This window comes from Monopterus albus, unplaced genomic scaffold (assembly GCF_001952655.1).
Source record: "Monopterus albus unplaced genomic scaffold, M_albus_1.0 scaffold38.1, whole genome shotgun sequence".
Classification (NCBI taxonomy): Eukaryota; Metazoa; Chordata; class Actinopteri; order Synbranchiformes; family Synbranchidae; genus Monopterus; species Monopterus albus.
Genome location: NW_018127918.1, coordinates 3,001,427 through 3,017,830, shown reverse-complemented (window position 1 = coordinate 3,017,830; position 16,404 = coordinate 3,001,427). Strand labels below are relative to the sequence as shown.

Sequence of the window (16,404 nt, the reverse complement as noted above, 5' to 3'; positions counted from 1 at the left end):
CACACCAACTTGTATATCTATCGTTATTTGTCTTTGCCTTTCTGTCTACATTATCTTGATTGTACATAGATACTGTATCTCGCTTCCTTCTTTTGCCTTGCTAGAAAAGGTCCACATTCATGCATACTGTCCTCTGACACATTTCGTCATGTTATCTTTCCCTTTTCAACTCCCAATGCTAAAAAGGGCATTTGTATTCCACAGTCAAGCAGACCATAGCTTTATCTCTACAGAGGGTGAAAAGGCTCTGATTCTGCATGAAAAGCAAATTCCAAAGGCAACCTTAGCGATGCCTCATGATATGTTAACAAAGTTCAGTGGAGACTACTAGCAGCAAATCCACGCTGGTTATAATGGAAAATAAAGTATGGTGCAGCATTGAACAGAAAATGTCTTTCCCCAGCGTACAAAGGAAGAACAGAGTTGGTATCCAGGACTCATTCTCCCAGACATGCTAGAACAGTCTGTTGCTCTAATATTGTGAAACCTAAATGTGAGGTACTTAAAGCTGTAAGAACACCAACTGAATCTGAGGCTTGTGGTGAGTTAACGATGGACTACATGTGTTGCAGATTACAGCGCATGTCAACACAGAATGATATGACAAACAACTCCTGCTGCAGTTGTCTGTAGGCTGGAAGGTTTAAACACCAGGTCATATCACAAACAGATTTCACAGTAACCATTTTCTATATGCTTACAACAAAATTGTAGACAAGTTCAAATCTAAAGACCACACAAACCACATGTTATCCACCAACTTACTGTTTTGGAAATGTTATGATTGAGCAAACACACTAAAGTGGAGTTCTGGGTTTAGACATTCCAACACCAATCGTTTATACTGTATACATGCACTGTTTTTATGGGACACAGAAGCGAGTCAACTTCGTACAAACCCCATTTCCATAAAAGTCAGGACATTTCACAAAATGCAAAAAACTAAAATCTTATTTATTTTGCTTGAACCTTTAACTGACAAAAGTACAAAGTTTTAGTTTTCACTGAATTTAATTACGGTTTATAAATATAAACAAATTTAAAAATTGATTTGTCTATATTTAGAAACTGCAGTTAAGCTGGTCAATAACACTGAAAACATTTTACTTTTGTCAGTTAAAGCCCATTAACAAATCACAAGTTTTAGTTTTTATTGCATTTTGGAAATGGGGTTTGTACTTTGCTTGATCTGGCAATGGGCAGATGGAACTAAATTAAATGGTGAGGAATTCACAAAGAAACCAAGCACAGGTGTATGAGTGGGTGGAGAAGGTCAGGACATTGGAAGATAGGGCTAGTTTGAAGGGATCCGAGTTTATAATGGCAGAGAGACTGAGCAGTGATAGTGGAGAAAGGTTTAGGAACGCAGGAGACTGGGGGAGTGTGACTGTAGAAAGGAAGGGTTGTCCTGTATGTACAACTGCAAGACATTTGATACAAGCATCAGATATTGGTTACTGGCATCTCCAGAAACTCCAGCACTGCTGGTGTAGCTGTGCTGTGTCCAATAGAGCTTGTCAACACAGCCAGTACCAGGAGGGAGAGCTAGGCACTTAAATGAAAGGTGCGAAACTGATGCCAGAAAAGTGTCATAACCAGAGGAGAAGTGCCGCACAACCCTGTCCCTTCTGTAAACATGTTAATCACTCTTCTGTAGGAGGTTGGGGGGACAGGTTGTGATATTTCAACCTTCAAATACTTGTCTATATGAAACTGAATTGTGTTTGGGGCTAGATTATGTTGTGAAGTTATGCAGACTCGCACACAAAAGGGATGGACGTTTATTTTGTTTCTACAAGCATGCAAAAGTTTCCCACTGGACAAGAGGCTGCATTTCTTCTGAAATACAGTAAAACAGTGCAAGAGGCTTTGCATAAGCCATGATTTACACACAATACAATTTATTTTTCTTATGTAGCATTCAGCCCAGGCCTGAATGCTGGCGTTATGGAGTAAAAAAAACCATAATCAGAGGCTAAAAAAAAGAATTCAAAAGGAATTCCATCAACATGTGCTAGTGTTTTACAGGTGTGCTCTTTCACACAGGAGAGAGGCATGCCAAGTAAACACACCTGTGTCACCCCAACAGCATGTCAAAACACCAACCCAAAGAAATCTACATGGAAAGGTTAAAAGAAAATGAAAACAATGCATGTACATGAATTTACCTCCGACTTTGAGCCAGCTGTCCTCTTTCCGTTCTCCTGCTGTAAAACCGAACAGGAGCCAGGTGGATCTTGACAGCAAACAGTATCTGGGAAAAAAAGGGCGCCACTGGCAGCATGTTTCTTAGATGTATTTTAGGCTTCCCACTGGATGATTCTGCAGGTACATTCACATAAAGCATGCTTCACATTTTGTATTCACTCTGGAATGTGTCCACATTGCACATGCAACACAAACACCCTGAAAATACATCTGTCCATTTCTGACAGCATTACCTAAAATTAAGTTTATTATGCAGGTATTCTACACAATAATGTTGCAAGTAAATTTAAGTACCCATCAGACTATGAACCCGAGTAATACTTTAAGATTTAGGCAAGTGGCTGAATGGAGGAAATGGAAAGAGCAGAGCTTTTGAGTGTCAAGCACTAGTTCAATTTCAGGACCTTGCGTTTTCGTCATCAGGAGCCACTGTACCACTGTAGTATGACCTACACTCAAAAGGGGGGGGGGACTACAGCTAGCAACCGGTTAGCTTAGGTAGGATTAATTTAAAAGATAGTTATTGCAGCTGGATAAATTTTCCTGAATGAACTAAAGAAAAACATTAAAAGAAGCTGCCTTTTGGCTGCTGAACATAAAACAATGTTGCCTTTTTTTACTTCATATTTTGCTTCACACACACACACACAATGATTCATTTTATTTTTCCAAATCTACTCCTGTAGATCAAAGCAACATCCCAAATTAAGGGGATATTTTACAGTCACTATGAACAATTGTTGCTGAGAAACAGTCCCCTTGCTATCTGAACTAGTTTTCTACCTACAGCTGTGGTGGCTGCTGAAGCTGAGGGGGGGATACACAGAATTCTGCCAATACATGAATACTGTTAAGTTTAGGGCACCAAGTGGCCACCCCCAGCTATAAGACATTTACTCAACTGAATTACAAAAGCAAACACTCCATCCAGCAGTTCTGGCTTCTTAATCCAACTCATCCCACCAAGCAGAATGAGCCTCCTCTGGGAAACAAAATGTTTAATTTAAAACATTAAAATTCAAAATGAATGCTGAACATACATTTTTAATAAAAAATCTTGACTTGGCCATTTAGCATGAAGCAGCAATGTGCCTCTGACAGTTACAGCAATATACATAAAAAGTGGCCACTGCCTACAGTTTTGTCTACTGGACCATTTTGCAGTTGACTGCTTTTTTGCCACATTGTTGCCACCTGCTGGACTGGACAAGTTGAGCTGGCAGCTGTTGAATAGTTCTAGTCAGTGGAATGTTTTTCTTTGTAGAATTAAGGTCATTTACTTGTCATTACCAGCAAGCAGTAGTCCAGTCTGTAGAAGTCACATTTCCCTCTTAAAAGAAACAGCAGACTGAGAAGCTGAACCCAAGAAGCAGACAACACAGGCTGGCAGATAAAGTTCAACAGTTTTACACCCACAAGGGAAAAACTGTGGCTTACTTTAAGTCCAGGTCAACAAAGCTGGAGCAAAGTGAGTGCAGAGTGAGTGCAGAACAGGGAACAGGAACATGGCAACAGTCCACACAGAGCAACACATCCAATGGGGTCAACCAGAGGCAAAGCCAATAAAAAAATAAAATGAAATCAGACACTAGGAGAACATGCAAAAGCCCTAAGAGTACAACAAAACTGAAAGCATAAGAACAAGATCACTGAAGCTACAAAAAGCACAAGACTGGAACAAACCAGTATATAAACCAAGGGAACTAATCAAAGTGAGTGAAGACAGGTGTGGCAAGTGTGTGAGAACATCTGTGTGTGTGAGTGTCAAAGTCAGGACTGGATAATGAGGGAATGAGAAACTCTGGACACAAGTGGAGACTGGAATGGGGAAACCAGTCCAAGAACAGTCCAGAACATAACAAGGCCAGGAAACGTTGGAACAAAGGAAGGAACAGGACTCGAGCTGTGACACTACAGCAACACTGAACTGGATGAGAAAAACTTTAAAAACTTAAAGGCACAATTCATACAAAACAGGTAGCATGCATATTACAACTGAAAACCCTTAATGCAGGAGTCATCTTAAACAGTAACGTTAAAATTTTCAGATGCTACCGAAGGTTTATCTCCATCAGTAAAACTAATCAAAACACCATATTAACTTTACCATGTTTCAAAAGTTATTACTGTACATTGTGTATTACAAGTATCTTAAAATTATATTATATTGTACAATACTTTGTGTTTTTGTTGCAAATCTCCTTTTGGTAATCGCTCTTGGGTAATAAACCGGGTTTATCCTGTGAGGCTGCCATCCTACAGCTCGATGTAAACTGCAAGAAGTTAAATGAAAACTGCAGAATAGAGTGGGTAGAAGTCTCTCCTCTAACAGAAAGCTACAAATACTTACAGTACAATAAACATAAACAGGCTCCCTTGTGTGAGCGCTTGATTGGAATACTGTGTACCTTAATTTGAAGAAACTTTTAAATGCTTAAAAAGAAAAAGAATTATTTATTGCTCATTTCATATATTTAATAACAGCTTTGTCACCAGTGAAGTGCTCCCTATGGACTTGTGGTCTTTTAGGCTCACACTGTCATGAACACCATTTTGCCCACCACATATAAGAATAAGGATTTTGTAACACCCTACTATAAGACATACTATAACAAATGTTGCCCCAAAGGCTCCGAACAGCCATAAATTTTTCCAGCATCTGTAGTAAGCAAGAGTCAAGGGTCCATGCTCAAGGTCTCTAGATATTCTTAACAGACATTAGGGTCTGGTGTTTTGTAATGAAGAAACATATCAACAAGGGCAGTGGTGTGTTTCCCTGATGTGTTTTTAATCATTTCTGAACTATTAATATAGAAAGTGACCAGCCTTATCCTTTAAATTGACACATAGTCCCATGACATGGAGCCAGCTTTGCTTGAAAAGCATTCTTCTTGCTGTTTCCTGATATTGACACCAAACAGGCTACTTAGAGAAAGTTCAAGCAACTCCATATTTAGTTACAGGCACAGGAATCACATTTTCACTGACCACACTCCTGAAATACGTTTGCCTTCACTCAGATTGAAAGTACAGCCTGGAGACAATCACCAGCTAATGTCTTTTGGCTCAGCTCCATTCAAACCTTTGCATGCGAAACACTTACCTCTTTCCTTGTGTCACCAGTAGACTGAAGTTTGTTGCCTGATTAAAAAGGGAAGGTTGTTCTTGCAGTTTCATCAGTCAAATTGGAGGCGAGCTTTGGCATGATGTCAGGAAGCTGACAGCTCCTCTGTGCAGGGGGAGTTATTGCTTTGAGCACTTTAATGCTTTGTTATTTTGTGTGCAAAACTGATGTTTTGGCCTGAGGATATTATTTCTAGACGCCTTTAGCCCTTCATGTAACAGCTGACGGTGACAGCACCAAAGACTATTGCTGCAAATTCAAAAATGCATAGTTACAGACAGACTCTATTAACACATCCACACAAACAAAGGACCAGCACATCATTTTTGACCTTACCACTTCCTCGAGGCTTTGTTTTTTAATCAGTATTTAACTTCACTTTTGGTTCACAGCAGGTCAAGTCCTGAGGTCTCTTGGATTTTTGTAAATCCTGCCAAAATAGTTTAGAGAGACATAAAATAAAAGACCTATCAAGAATGATGGTACCTCCCAGAATCTAACTTGTTAAAATTCAGGTCTTGACTTAGCATAAAAAAGCTCAACAGGCAGGTACAATAGGCTACATGTGTACAGTTACACATTACTGTTCTTTCTTTAATATACTATGATCATAACACATTGTGTAGACACTCATACTGTGTGCTAATTAGCTTTTTGATGACATCCTACTTTCTTACAGCATTTCACTCACACACACAAACACACCAAACTGCTACCACTTCATTGATTGTGGTTTTATCTTTGACTGCCTCCTCGACTTTGTACACGATTAGAGCTCATTCTCTGCCTCTTGAATGCTAATACTGTATGTGCCAACCAACAGCTGCTCCCTGTTTTATTCAAAGTCCTTTTGTCAAAGTACAAATTCAAATTTAGTGCATCAATTACATTTTCTTGTGTGGAAAAGTGCCCTCTGACGTTGCCTCAGGGGGTCTGACAGGATTTTGATTTTAGAATTTCATAGTTGAATCAACATCAAATCTTAGTGTCCCTCAGCCCCATATCTCACTGTGATATCCCACAGTTTCAGGCCTTATGCTGTGTGATCCTTCTGACTAGAAGCTTTCTTTATGTCTTTAACCTAATGTTACAAATGTACTGAATTTATCATTTTTAGACAGAACAAAACAGGTTTTCCATTTTTTGAATTCATGTTTAACATGCAAATTGGCACAGAGGTGTGTCCTAGAACTAAATATAAAGAGTCAGACTATGCTAGCTGTTGGGTGAGTCTTAATTACAGTAGGGTAGCTTCAGCACTCTAATATGTTCACAATGGCAACGTTGCCATTTTGATGTTTAGCAGGTATAATATTTACCATACTCATCATCTTAGAGTAGCAGGTAAACAATCTACCATTTACTGTACTATCTACAGTAGCTGACGCTGATGGGACACTTTGAGAATAACAATGACAATCCAAAGACAATTTTTACTGATTTCCTCCAAAACCTAGGAAGCAGAGAAGAATGCAGATTGAGGGAGAAACATCGGAAATGTCAATATCTGTCACATATCCTGTTGACAAGTATCATCCTGCCAAATGTCAGGTTCCTCCAAAATAAAATGGACAAATTACAAGGTCATATCCATTTTCAACATGAATTCAGGGATGGATTCTGGCCTTCACTGAAACATAGGCGACTGAGAGAAGCATTGTTTCGGAGATGGTGCCAGAGGGGTTTACACTCCGATTGGAATACCCTGGATGTAAATCCCTTTAAGGCTATCTATTTTCTGAGTTTACTTTCAGTCAGATTCAGAGATGAGCTTCATAAAAATCATATAAGGCTGTAGGAGACTTGCACCACTTGCCCCAGTATACCTGGCTTTGTACAGGTCCTCATTTTTCAGAATCATTTTCCCGGTACACAGAGGCTGTGAATACTACTACTGTAAATGCCTCCAGCCTAGGAAATGATTTATAGCTCAGCAACAGATTTCACACATTAACACCCTAAGTGTTTGTGTTTATGTTTTTAAAAACAGAGATAGGTTTACTAGACCACAAAATATGTCTAAAGCTATTGGAAAAGAAGATTAATGAGCTGTTCTTTCACTTTCTCTTGTTGTTTTCACTTTCTCCACCAACAGGGAAAATTGTCACCCCAGCAACGTTATTTTTTGAAGAGGTGCCTGTTAGGTGACTAGCACCTGGTCCAACAAGTCCTCCAAATAAAATGGCCATGGATTAGGGAAACATAGAGGCAATCCCTTTTCATGGAACCTTCAGTGTTTTATTGTCTTCCACTCTCATTCCTCTCCTCACAGGGAAGGTTCCTCAGATGATTATTTATACATTTACAGCTGCTCTGTTTTCTCACATTTGTTTTACTGGGGTGTTTGAGAGTGCACAGATCACTGCAGCACTTCACCACAGACATGGGAATTACATGATACTGCTCTGGCAGATAATGCAACAATCATCACAATACAATCAGCCACTGCCAATGAGCAAAAATTATCATTTGTACATGCTAATTACAAATTATGATAAGGACTGCAAAATTAAGTACAAGTGATGAGGAAGTGGGTTGTTACAGCGATCACATTCTGATGGTGATGAAGACATCAATCTATTGATCCCTGGTGGTACCACTGATGAAGAAAGTGATGCTACTAGAAGTGACTGGATTATTATAATGCCAATATGGAGCTCTATTCAGCATATTAGCTCATGCTCTACTGTGATGAGCCTGTATGAGTGCAGTGGTGGAATTATGCAAATGGAAAATTGAAGAAGCTAGTGGTTTCCCTGGCAGTCGACTTCAAAGCAGACGGGCCTGAAGATGGAATTAGTGCTCTGCCTAATTGCACTGGAGGTGGGCGGGAGGAAAAGCTGCACTTTATTAATGCACCAGCAGGAAGGAGTGGTGGGTAAAAAAGGTATAAGATGGTGACAGGATGAGAAAAGGGGGTGGGGGGGTAGAGGAGGTGTGAAAGAGTGGGTTTGTGAACAGGGAGGGGGAGAAAAAATGCAGCACACCGAAGATGGGATCAAAGAGAATTTTTATGGCAGACCTGGAACGCTGTGATTTCCCACAGATTCTCAAACACCAATCCTTTCCTGACAAACCACCACGCCTGATATTCATTCAAACAGCAAGAGCAAAAGTACACCAGAACATGACCAGAACCTTAAAGGCAGATCAATACACACACTCCAGATGCTTGATGTTACAAAGTTATTCTATGTATCAGCAGCAACCCACAAACACACACAGAAAGTAAAATCACACTGGATCTTTCAACCAGTGAGATCATTAGGCAGCATTGTGTGGCACCTCCATGTGTCCAAGAAATGTAGGACTCTGTTACAGCGGTTCTTGTTGAATTGACATGTTTTCACATGGCTGGGACCTTAAAAGTGATAAACTGTAAATCTTTCTGGCATGTTGGATTCAGAACGAATATTATTCTTCATGTTAAAACATTACAAAACTATAGCAGAAATATGATCTATCCCTAAAACCTTCAAGAGACACCATATACATTGCTTACATTATGTAATGCCTTTATTATTTTACTCCCCTCAGCTCCTCAATGTGCAGACTGTAACTGTAATGCTGAACCTACTGATTTATTTCGGCAAACCATCTGAGCTGAGCTGATTGTACTGGGTACCTTATTTCTATTTGTGTCAGTGACAGGATGCCCTTATTAATCAAGTGTGTCCCAAAGAGCTCTGATAAACCACCACATGCTTGTAGTCTAATGGGTACTTTGGCACTGTGGCAGTTACTGTAAATATGTCACACAAGTAGACGCTAGACCACACACAAATACCACCAGTGTAGGTGTTGGAACAGCTCTTCAGTGGACTGGCAAAATGTAGGATAGGCAGGCCTGGGAAATTCAACAAAATATGCAGATGACTGTGATGTTATTTCTGCTCTCACTACAAAATACTGGAGATCACCGTGAAATCTGTTTAGCAAAAATGTCGAAGCGGAAGTAAAGCCTTGGGAGTACAAGAGCTTGTGTAAGGACAGCTGAGTACCCCCAGGTAACCAGATACTATGGCCTCTCCTAGATTAACAGGCACACATTCAGCTGAGTTTTACCTTGATTCCATTATTTACTGTATATCCTATAGAGGGTAGCAGGGAGGAGAAAGCAGCCAATCCAGGCCAACCATCATCTGTCTATCACAGGTCTGACACATAGAGGCAGATAACCACTCACACTCAAATTCACATCTACAGGCAATTTCAAGTCATGACTCAACCTAACCTGCATGTCTTTAGACTGGGGGAGGAAGCTGGAGTACATGGAGAAAACCCACATAGACACAGGAAGAACATACAAACTCCACACAGTAGGCTGATCTCGAGGTTCGAACCTGGAGCCTTGTTGCTGTGAGGCGACAGTGCTAAACACCGCACCAACGTGCTGCCCTATTATAGTTAGGTAAATCTTTTTTGATTTTCTAATTTGCCATCTTAACATTCTTACCTGTACTATGTTTTCACTTCTACCCTTTGAGTGTATTTGTATATGTGAGATCTTGAAAAGAGAAACAAATGAAAGAATATGGACTTGCCTCAGAGACTGAACAGCTCAAATGTACATACTGTACACTGTATTATAATCATGGTATAGCTTCTGACTCATGGATCTGTCATTTGGGCTCTTATAAATCAGCCTGCTGTGTTTTTTTTTTGTGTGTGTGTTTTTTTTTTTGCTGCCTTGTATTGCCTTATGCGTCATATCAGCATGAGAGCCCCAGGCTGCAGCCACTTGTGCTGAATCAATCAGGCAGTGCTGATAAATCAACCACAATCCATCCATCCATTATCTATAATGCTTATTCCTGAACAGGGTCGATGGGGGGCTGGAGCCTATCCCAGCTGACATTAGGCGAGAGGTAGGGTACACCATGGACAGGTCGACAGTCTATCACAGATCAACCACAATTACAGTTATAAAAATGAAATCTGTAGTGGCATTTCCCTGCTCCTTGGTATGGAATTGGAAAGTAGGAAAAACAGTCATCTTGGAAAACAAGGCATTTCATAGAATTGAATATACACAGGTTAACATTTTAACAAGTATGTGTGTATGTACATGTCATTTTAAATACTGACAGAAAATAGCAGTGTTGAGACAAACTGTATAAAGCCACTGGACTGCAGATCCAGTCACATATTTCTGGATTTAAATGTGTTGAAAGAAATGAAATTTTGTTGCCATCTAGCGCCTTCAACTGGTCACTTGAGGGTACTGTGTCTACAAGGAGAGACAAAATAAGCACAGAAAAGATATGAAGGGCAACTACCAACTATAAAGGCACTTAAAATAACATAAGACAACCACAAAGAGAAGAGGCAGGACCCAGCTATACATTTGTGTTGTTTGTAGCTGTCTTGTGTGTGTTCCACTGTGAGTGTCCTGCTGTCATATAGAAGTGGTGTGGTCAGTTTCCATGTCTGTCACAGGAGTTCATTGTCTCATAATCTGTCTATGCCCTTACTTTGCTCATTAGTGTTGTGTCCAGGCAGCTGTTATCAATAAAGATGCCACAACCTGCTCAGCATCAAACAGCAGACAGACACAGAGCAATACTTTTATATATGTTTAGCCTTCAGATGCAGTTTACATTTATCCTTTGACAGTCTGGCTCAGTATCAGTGATAGTCTCCTCCACTGAGCTCAGACCTTTGCCTTACCTTGTTTCTTTTAACAAGTGTACCCAGCATGCACTTGATCTGAAAGACTGCCTCCTCAGTGAAAGGTCATAGGAAAGATGTGGAGAAGCTGTGAGGAAGAGAGGAAGCTTGATGTTTGTGCTCTGTGAACTGAAATGTCATCACTTTTACTGTAATAAAGTGACATCTGACACATTAATGAAGCTTCACCCTGGATCGCAAATTATTTTATAACTCATGTTTTAAACACACAAAAACCTTTCATATGATTGCAGAAATCATCTCCACTGTGCCAGCCCCTTAAAGGATGTACTGCACCTGTGCTTTTTATGTTCTAGCTCAGTAGCAGATAGATCTCCATTCTCTCAGGCAGTCATTGTTTTCTGTCAATTCCAAAATCCAACTTGCCAGAACCTGAAACTTGCACAAGAGCAGGAATCCATCTCAGTTAGCATTTTGGATTCAGATGAAAGTCCTTGGTGTGTTAAGGTGCATGTGATGAGTCCTGACATCTGGAATGAACAAGATAACTATCCATCAATGTATCGTCCTGTCAGGAAATCAAACAAACAATAAAACATGGTGGTGATGAAAAAAGCAACGTGAACTTGGTTGTTTCTAAGTTTTGGTTGCTTTGTGGTGTGTTTATTTCTCCAAATATTTTAGTATTAATTAAGAGAATTCATTTTTTAGTATCATATTAACAAGTGCAGACAATGGAGAAGCATGTAAAATGATGGCAAAGAAAATCAGTAGCAGCCTTACTTCTGTTATTTGCACCCATAAAAAAGCTACTGGTTTTCCAAACAAACTGTTTTGTTTGTGCTTTCTGAATAAAGAAAGCTAGACTAAAGTGAAGATTGCCAACACTGGTGCTGTCAAGCTTCATCACCACCCTGCAGTTTTTGACTGAGCTCTCATTACACCAGTTTATCTGGAGCTGATCTGCACTAATCTACTGCTTTGATGTGTTATACATCTACATCTACTTACATTATCATTACACTCTGTAGCCTCCTCCCTCGCTCTCTCTCTGGGGTTAGGAAACCAACTGAAAACATTCCTTAATGTGGCAAAAAATCCTTCTGACAAACTGACTGACAATTACATTTGTATTTGTGCACTTCTAACCTTATGGGAACCAGTTGAGTTTTTCAGGGACAAAAGTGTGTCCATAGCTTCCTCGTCCAGCAAAACACATGATAATCAACTACCCATGATCTCACTTTGGAAACACATTTTTCCTCTCAAATATCACCATTTGACACTTTCTGCCTTTTGCTCTCCCTCTCTCAGTTCATTTAATCTTAATTCTGTGTGCGCATTTACTGCCCTCTACTGTTCTTTGCCATTAAATATTGTTTTTCTGACTTTAGATACATATAATAAGTGTTAAACTATACAGTCAGCAACTAGCACACCTACTGCATGTTCAGGTGATCAAAAGACTAGTTTATAGCTACCTACTGAACATAAGTCTAGTATTCACTCTCAAGGGCTACATCTTGGTCTTTGCCTGCCAAATGCTGTACTGTGTTGACTACAGTGGCTAGTTGCTAACTTTCTGTAATTTCTGCATGTTTGGTGCTGGCCAACTACAGATGCTGACATTCCATAGAGCAGTGATGAACAGCAAACAGAAGTACGTTTAATTAAGTATTGTACTTAAGTAGAGTACAGTTTTGATGTACTTACTTGGAGTAATTATATTTTACTACTTTATGTGTCTATTTCACTAAACTGCAGATTTAATACCAAAAAGAATGCACTCAGTTTATGAAATACAAAACAAAAGGTTTACAACCCTCTAATTGTGGCAACTTGTCACGCATCAGGTCTCTAGTTCTTAGAGGCATTTCACTGTAGAAGTGCCTACTTTTACTGTACAGTAATATTACTATTACTAGTACTGTAGAGTAATATTTTATTTGTATTTAGCTGATAATACTTATAAACATCTAAACATGAATGAAAGGCTTTTACTTATAATGGAGTATTTCTACACTGTCATTTTGGGAGTTTTACTTAAAAAAGGATTTGAGTTCCTCTTCCACCACAGCCATAGAGCTTAAGAAACTACAGATTTAGATGATAGTTTGTGTGGGTTTGTAACTACAGGCAACACCTTTCACGTAAGTCATTTGATGCTTTCTTGATATAAAATATTTACTATAGCTGTTTTAAATACCCATGAACTGAAAGAAGGAGACTTCACAGGGTTTGATGTGCAGGCAGGTGTGGCCAAACACATCAAAATAAATAGTCAAGTATAATTTTCAGTGACATTTAGTTTTTATTATGATGTCAAAAATTACAGCACAAATAAATGAAGCACACAATTACAATATCAAGAAGTACTTTGGGCTTTACTGAAGAACACAGAACATCATAGCAGCAACCATGAAAATATCTCCATGCAGATTGTTTCTTACTGTATATGCAGTTTCAAAGCAGAATATACAGCAGCATGTACCTAAATTAATCTATAGTATTGTAGGACACACTGGCCCTTACACTCCAATAGCACAACTCACTGGTTTATTATCATAATGAAAACTGCACTTTTATTTTTACAGCAGTGTAACAGTTGAGCATAGTAAAGCAAAATGCAAGCAGGAGATGAAACCATCACTGACATTCACTGAAGTAAACAGCAGCATAATACTGACAAAAAGCATTGACATTCACTTCAGTGTGACAATACTATTCAAACACAATCAACAGTGCAAGCATGGCAGTAAAATAACATTTTACATTTTCAGTTTTCTGATGAGAACGTTTGTCAGAGCTGACAGCATCACACATGATGCTCATGAATAAATACAGTGGTCACTCGTTCAAGAGAAGTAACACTGATGTGAAGAAGTACACATGTGTCAGATGTGACTCAGAGCTGAGATAACAATTAATCTAATGACTGACTGACAATGATTCAGTGGTGGCTTTATTTATGTGCCCTTTAGCAGTGTTACCCAAGTCTGTCTCTTTAAGGAAGATCTGTGGAACTAATCACACATCTAGCTTTTTGAATGATTAAAATGATAGGAGAATTTAAAGAAAAAAGTTTTCACCAAACTATGTTTGTTTTCTAATCTTTGCTTTTTTTGCTAAACACCCAATCATTTTACCTCTGAAAAATCATTCAAATCAAGGGGAAAGAGCCTGTTTGGTCATAAGTGGCAGACAACTGGTGACAAGAACTGACATTGCTTTTATTTAAGGGGACACAAATTTAGGAAACACTGGTTTGTTGTATGTTTAAGGCAAAGTTATTGGATGGAGAAGTAACACAGTCATCCTCATATATTAATTAATAAGAAATGTGCTTTGGGCAGCTGTATGAAAAATACAGAAGAAGATAAATAACCCTTTCAGCTTGTGTTCTTTGTAAACTGCTGTATGTCATTGTGACATATGTGCATGTGCACGGGTTAAGTGCAATGTGCAAATTACTATGTAGAATTGATTAATCAGTGTTAGGACATTTAATGGTTGATGGAGATCACAGTTTGCCTGAAAAATCAGGTCTGAGATCATGAAAATCCCAAGAATTTAACCAACCAACAAATTGCTGACAAAGATAAACCTACTTTTTAACTTACTGGAAACAGTTTTAGATACAGCCAGGTGATTAATTGTCTGCTGTTAGTCTGTAACTCACTGTTGTTCGTGCTATTCTTGGTCAGGCCACTCTTGAAATATATTTTTAATCACATTGAGGATTTCCTGGTAAAATAAAAAATAAAAAATAAAGATAAATTAAACTAACATGTAAATAGCTTGTAGTAGGGAACTGATAGGGACACTGTGCTGATAAAAGGTAATTTGTAAAACAGAATTTTTCACAGCTCTTGTGTGACTGGTCAGTGCATGTGACTGCTCAGCAGCTGGTGAGGTGACTGCCCAGTCAGTGCCTCCATCTTCAGCATTTGATATTATCACTGTCCCCTCTTATCTCATCTAATCCTAGTTCCATCGTTGGAGCATCTCTACATTCAACATCTTATAGTAGAGGCAGTAATAGTAATGCTTTCCTAAAGCTGCCATGCAGAACCTGAATAAATACTAAACAAGCTCAAGGTTGAGAAGAGATAAAACCACATTTCTGCTCAAGAACATTAATAACTTCCTGTCACATGTCCATAGTGTCTTTGACCTTACTGACTGTCAATTCATCAGATTTCTTGCCTCATTATTAAATGCAGCACAGCTGCTGTCAGACCTGGGCACAGTAATTACAATAATATATGTGGTATTATTGTACCTCTGTTGAATATTACATGTACTGTAGCAGCAGCAGCTGTATAATTTGATTCCAGCTCTGAGTTGGAAAGCAAAACAAATGCTTAGGCACGCATGGTTCAAATAAACACATTTAAAGAAATGTGCAGTGAGATGAAGGTAAATTATTGCTTTGGCTGATACAACAGTGGACACAGTATCACATTCACTTAATTAAAATAGAATCAAACAATCATGAGTGTGAGCATGTGAGGAAAATTCATAACATGAGCTAAAATCAAAGCCAAAAACCTTTGCAAGCAAAAAAAGTTGGTTAAATATTTTTCAATTATTTTTCTGTATGTAAATATGTATGTGGATTTTTTTTTTTTTAATTGTCACAATTATCACAGTAAAACCAACGCAACTCTTTTCAAATAACTCTTTTAGTGTCCAGATCAGGGAAAGTGCTGCTTAATCCTATACCCTCAATATGGGTAACTCAGCTAAACTGCTTTTTAAAATTTTTATGAACATCATTTAGCAGATTTACAAAAAAACTCAGTTTCGGGCTCACAAGAAACTAATCACTGCTGTGATTTTTGTAGTTCTCCACATTCGGTATTTTGGCAACAAGTAGAAGTCTTAGGTGTTGATGTCATGTTGACGTGAAAAGTACAGTACAATGTTTAACTATTACCTAATACACATGAAAAAAAAAGATAAACTAGCTTTATATGTTTGATAGCTTTTGACTGAATCAGCAACATTTCAGTTAAACTTACATTATATGTACATCTATAATTTGGAATACAAAACGTGTCTGTGACAAGTGGAACCTCATGTCTGATGACTCGACCACATATTGTGAGCCAAGCTTCAATTTAACAGGGATTTTTGGCAAAAAAATTAAATTTGGTTTGTTGTTACAATAAGCAATTCATAACTGAGGTGTAACGGCTGTGATACAATCGTCATGAATAATTAAAGCAACAGATAACGAGTTGGTGGTGGTGTGGTGCAGCCTCCTCATGCAAAGCTACAATCGCTATGGTCATCTCTGATGCTGGTTGTCTAACGCTGCGGTGAAGGCATAGAGGCAGTGTGTGTGTACAAACGTGTGTGTTCAGTGGTTGAGTGAGCTGTTGGCAGTGACGCGATATTACATTAGCTGGGACGAGGTGGGCTGAGCAGAAAAAGAA

The 16,404-nt window shown here is 38.8% G+C and overlaps 1 protein-coding gene across 1 annotated transcript in view; it reads right to left on the bottom strand.

Annotated features, from left to right (window-relative positions):
• LOC109959351 (N-acetyltransferase 9-like) overlaps positions 1-16,404 on the bottom strand; it is a 561,041-nt gene that overhangs the window by 140,435 nt on the left and 404,202 nt on the right. The window lies entirely within an intron of this gene.